Genomic DNA, 6,000 nt, shown 5'->3' with positions numbered 1-6,000 from the left:
CAAACTGAATGAAAAATACTTCATGTAGAACAGTATGGCAAAAGCTTCTATATTTGATGAATGGCTTGAACTTAAAAGAAAAATGTGGTTTTAGTTTCAATAAAGCCTGGCCAATGAGAGTAACTTTTTCAAGTTACTGTGGAGTGGCCTTAATGCTGTAAATAATCCTGCTGGCCAAGTCCCAGTACTGTGCAGATGAGAAAAGGATGCAGGAAATTCTGTTGTTTACACATGTGTCTGTAACTCTGAGAAGCAAGAGGAGCCAAGCAAACCCGGAGGGTAAGGGGTCTTAAGCTTGTGGGTTTACTGTTTAATTTTTCTATTTCTGTTAAGGGACAAAGTATGGCATATTATCATGCTGACAGTAAGGAGGAAAACAATCTGAAATAGCCAGCAAAAGTGTTATGACTAATATGGATCTGGCTTGATTTTTCTCTTCTGTCCTTTTTGCTGCTATCAGGTAATATTAATTCTAAAACCCCATTAAACATAGCTTGGTTTTCAGATGTAGTAGGATCCTTACTTGCTATAACCAGGTAAGTTTTCAAAATTTCAAAAGTGACAGGTTTTAATTTTTTTTCTTTTTTTTTTTTTATTTCTTTAGAAATTACTATAAATGCAGAAAGTTTGAGGATTGAATTGTTTCAATACCAAAAACCTTTTCTAAATGACTATCTGATTTCAAACTTCAAAATCACTGTGTGAAATGCATCTGCAACAGGATAAACTGGTAAAGCTGATAACTTTAATCATTATTGGTATTATGAACATAAGTGTAATGAAAATACTGTTATGAGTTTGTAGCATCTTATACTGCTCCTTTCTTAGAAAGCAATATTTAACAGTGTTTCTGCTTTCATTAATTGCACTAATGAGCTGTGTAGTCCTACCTTCTGAGAAAATATCTAATGATAGGAAAGAAATAAGTCTGGGTTTAGCTGTATGATATAATTCTAATGAAATATAATATGATATAATATGATATAATTCTAATTCAATGAAATATAATTTACTGATATTATGATTGTTAATGCTGAACAAATTTATATTTATTTGTCATTACTTGAAAGGCAAATATTCCAGGTGATATGAGACTTTATAGATGATCCATTGCCAATGAGAACCAAGGGTCAGGTTTCAAAATTAATGTTGATGAGTTTAATACATAGACATAATAAGTAGTACTAACAGGCCTCCTACTGACTATCCAGACAGTTGCATTTGTCTGTCTTAGTTCTCAGTGATTCTTACAATCATTTTGACAGGCAATCTCTTTTATAAATATTCCTATTGCTAGAAGCTTAGCTTGTGGTTTAGATTATCTAGAAAATTTACTTTCTTGCCTTCCTGAATGCAGTGCTTTGCATAATATAACAAAGATTTTGGAAGAACTACTGGTATCAGTCTCATAGATACTCCCAGAGAGGAGCTAAATGAAAATTTGATACAGATTATCTGTTAGTTTTATGTATTTGCACCTAGCTAGTTTTAAATTGAGACCACTCTTTCACATTTGATACAAAGTATTGATGTTAAATTCAGGTAGATCTAAAAAATAAGTCATTAGAAAATCACCCTAAAATTCTCTAAAGCAGCTGGTAATGAACAGACTTAAAGCACTGTCATTGACTTAAGCACCAAGAGTGGTAGATCTTGAAACAACTTCAAGTGCAGAAATTTCATGTTCTACTAGTTAACTCTTGGTTGAACAGACTAGCAAATGTTACTCAAAATGATAACTTCATTTTGATAACCCTTTTTCTATTAGAATCTGCTAAATCCATCAAACAGAAAAGAAAAAAATTTATGTGCTAAATTGCTTTCCATAAAGCATTCAGAGTAAAGTAACATGTCCAGTACCACAAATTTTATTTTACACTTTTCCTCTGAAGAACAATTGGCAAGAACATATGGATGTTTGTGGCAATATTATATCAAGAAAAACTGTCAGTGCAAATTTTAATTCCACTGGCTACCTTTTTTTTTAGCCTACAATATATTTTTACAGTGAGGTGCAGAATTTTCTTTAAATACTTCTTTCCACTTTCCCCCCCTTTTTTTTTCTTTATCAAATACTTATACTAATTGCTAATAAATGAAGATGTCACTACAACAGTACAGCTGAAGAAGGTGTAAGCAGAATTCCAACAAAAGCAATTCTAACACTGACATTCAGGCTACATCAACAGGATCTGCAAACAAGAGGGAATATATAGCATGCTCTCTGAAGTATATAAGTCATTGCTGGGTTTGATTTCATCCACTTCAGCAACTGCAAACAACCCACTGAACACCTCAGCATCAAGAAAACTGGTACAAAGCACTGTGGTGCATGCAAACTATCCAGGTTGCTTAGTAGACATGTCCTGCTCTTCATCACTAAAAGTTTCATCAAGGTATTATATTAAAAAAAAGCCAAAAAGCACAAGCATGAGCATTTCTGTTCCAAGCATTCCCTGTTTATGTCATGCAAAGTACTTCAGAGCTGTGAAATTTGGCTCTTTACAGGAGGTAGGAAATAGTTTGTTCTATGCCAGTAAACCATTTACATACATGTGGACAATGCTGTTACAGTTATCCCTACTGAGTGTCTATATAACTATCAAAAAAGGAAAAGCAGCATTTTTACAACACTTACAGTGTTATTAATAATTGATTCAATTTGTAAGAACCTTTACTGAGTTTTGGGGTTTTTTCCAAGTTATTAGAAACCTCCTTTTTTTCCCCCTGTGTGTTTAAATAGGGTATTAGCAGAATTGTACACCAGAGATTTATTTTTTATTTAACTGATACCACTTAAATATGTCTAAGTGTATAGAAATCACATTACATCCATATTCATTTCCTACTAAGGCTTACTAGAAATCATATTCCACTTTCTCCTGAAAAAGCATGTCTCCAAGTAAAGTACACAAGCATTAAATCCCACAAAGAAGTCTATGAAATGTGGAAAGATGTAAAATGGTGGTAAAATACTACAGTGGTTAAGGCTAATTAAGAACTGTCATATCAATGTCCAAGTGGCCTTTCTTGAAGTCTATTCTTTAAAAACTTAATTATAGAAGAAATGGCTTCTACAGCTATTCTGATAAAACTGTGTGTACCTCTGCCCAACAGAATTATTAATTCTGATTCAGTGTTATGTAATCAGGTGAACCAGCCAAAGGTACTGGCTCCAAACCAGAGAAAACAAAATATTCATGAGTGTTCTTACTTGTTTGCTTATGTGGGTGGGAAAACTACTTGTTTCCAGATTGACTTTGAGTAGTGTTTGAAAGAAAAATTATTTTCTGTTCCTTGTAAGCATTGGAATGTTTTATGTTTTGGTCTGAAACAACACATCATATATATGTGATTAATTTTTCCTACTCTCGTTGTTATGAAATTGGTTTTGAGAGAAGGTCAGGTTTTAATTGAAAAAGGTCTGATGTTATTATGACTATAGAAAGACGTTCCATAATCTCTCATAAAATCATAGAATTGGCTGGGTTGGAAGGGACCTCAGAGATCATCAAGTCCAGCCCTTGAACCACCGCTGTGGTTACCAGACCACGGCACTGAGTGCCACATCCAGTCTCTTTTTAAATATCTCCAGGGATGGAGAATCCACTACTTCCCTGAGCAGCCCATTCCAATGCTTGATCGCTCTCTCCGTAAAGAAATTCTTTCTAATGTCCAACCTAAACCTCCCCTGGCACAACTTGAGACCATGCCCTCTTGTCTTGTTGAGAGTTGCCTGGGAAAAGAGACCAACCCCCCCTGGCTACCCCCCTCCTTTCAGGGAGTTGTAGAGAGTGATGAGGTCTCCCCTGAGCTTTAGGCTTTAGGCTGAACAACCCCAGCTCCCTCAGCCTCTCCTCATAAAGCATATGATTTTAAGATATTTTCAACTTTTTTTTTTTTAATTAAAGACTTTATCAGAACAAACAGGGATTGCTATCTTAAATTTTTCAGGGATATGCCTCTACATCTTCACATTTTAAAAAAAACAAAAAAACCTGTAAATAAAAGTGATGATTTAAAGTCACTTTCCAGCATACAAGAAGTTGTTAGGAACTTGAAATAAACTCTAGAAAATGAACTGCTGATTTTTTTGGTTTAAGTAATTAAATGTTTCTATACATTTAAGTGACCTCTAGTATTTGGATGGACAGGTTTCAGCTTTGTTTAATCTAATTCTCATTCAGTAAAGTGCTCTTCATGACAGTTAAAAAAGTCTTTCTTCAGATGCTTTTTTTTAACTTATTTTGAAACTGAAAGGAGCCCATCTGACCTGATCTATAGCACAATCTGAAATGTGTAGAAAAACCCCCACCAATCTTTGAAGTCCTCAGTGCCATTTAAGAGTAGCTGAGCATTTTAAATTTTGGCTATACCAAAAAGAACTTCCAGAGGCTTTCACAAGGAGATTAATTTGACATTTTAAAATCCATAAAGAAATTTAAACTTAAATAGAAGAATGCTAATGTTAGTAATGTCTGGGAAATAAACCTATCCTTTGAGAACCTAGTCTGAATCGTATACTGTAAGCTTATTTAAAGCATCCTTTTTAACATTTATGTTTCAAATATCTTAAATTTATTTAAAAATACCCTGGGTGAAAATGAACAGCTGAATGAAATGTTTTTAACTTTCTTCTTTGACTTTGACTTACAACTGTCTTTAATGCTTGCAGATTAAAAAAAAAAAAAAAAAAAAAAAAATTTTTAAAATGATGAATGACATACTTCAAGTCAGACCTAACCGTGTGGATGATGTATATCATGCATACAATGCTGTATAATTTTGTACTCTTCCTTCTTGTCTGGAAGATTCAGAGTAAATCCATGAAAAAATCTCCTGTGTCAAGGCAAAGGGCAGTACAAGCCTGTCAGTACAAGCAAGACAGTGTATGTGTGTGTGTGTGTGTGTGTGTATTGGCTGAGCTGTGTATCCTGTAATCCTGACAATTCTGATTGTGTGGAGCCCTTTGAAATTCTCTGTTGTTTTCAGGCAGCTGTTTCTGTTGCAGCTGAGCTGAGCAGTGTAAGAAGGTACCTGCTCAGCCTCTTGGGCTCCAAGGAAGGGGCTGTGACACCTTTAGCATCATTGTTCATTTCAGCGTGGGCTAAAAATGTTTGTCACGTTAAACACTTACTGAAAATAATTTACTTTACTGCCTCTGTGCAAAGATGCATTTGATTATTCTTTGCCTCAGCTGTGAAACTGCTGGAAAATAAAAGAAACAAGCAGTAACCATTTTAATGTGATTAAGAGCAAATCTCATTGTGTCTGAAGAACAAGGTGCCGTGGTGTTTTCATAATTTGCACAAAGTGTTCATTTGCATCTTTAGCCATTAACATTAAAACCGATAGAGTTTGAATTTATATTAACTAATGTGAACTCTATTCTTCTGAAGCAATTACATGCATCAAGCTTGAGAACAGACTGCTATTGTTCTAAAAAATCTTCCTATGCTACTCAAGATATGCCAATTAGACCAGAGTTTGACTGATGTGAATTCATTTGAATTAATTAATATTGTTTTAGTTTAAATAGTCTGAATTTGATATGAATAGTACTTAGTATTCAGTTTATTATTCACAGCCTGGCTTTCCTCACAATCATGCAGAGTATCATTCAGAAAAAGAAGGTATTTCATGGTACCTTTTCATGGTAGATTAGCAATCTCCACACACAATGAGATTAGATTAGAACTCAGGTGAGACAGCAACTTGCTTAGGCCAGAATTTTACACTATGTTTTGCAAGTTGGCTACTCTGAAAAGAGTTATAGTTTTGACAGTTCATATTTATCGTAATTACACCAGAAGTTGATTTTACCTTTTTTTTTTTTCATTTGATCATATCCTAAAAAAACCCCAAGTAATAAGCAACCTCAAAGGGGAGCCAGCCAGGCAAACTGTGTTATTTCAAAAGCCAACAGCTAGCTAGTTAAATTGCGTTAAGTTTGTCTTCACTTGTGCTTATTACTTAGTTCTGTTTGAGACTGTCTGGAAA

The 6,000-nt window shown here is 34.4% G+C and overlaps 1 protein-coding gene across 1 annotated transcript in view; it reads left to right on the top strand.

Moving 5' to 3' along the window:
- Positions 1–255: 255 nt before the first annotated feature.
- The window catches only part of CCDC102B (coiled-coil domain containing 102B), a 139,682-nt gene continuing 133,937 nt past the window's right edge, over positions 256–6,000 (top strand). The window contains exon 1 of the mRNA XM_008505501.2: positions 256–279. The gene's annotated coding sequence lies outside the window, so the exon portion shown is untranslated. The remainder of the gene's footprint in view (positions 280–6,000) is intronic.

The sequence above is a fragment of the Calypte anna genome, chromosome 2 (assembly GCF_003957555.1).
Source record: "Calypte anna isolate BGI_N300 chromosome 2, bCalAnn1_v1.p, whole genome shotgun sequence".
Lineage (NCBI taxonomy): Eukaryota > Metazoa > Chordata > Aves > Apodiformes > Trochilidae > Calypte > Calypte anna.
This window is presented reverse-complemented; position numbering and strand designations above follow the sequence as displayed.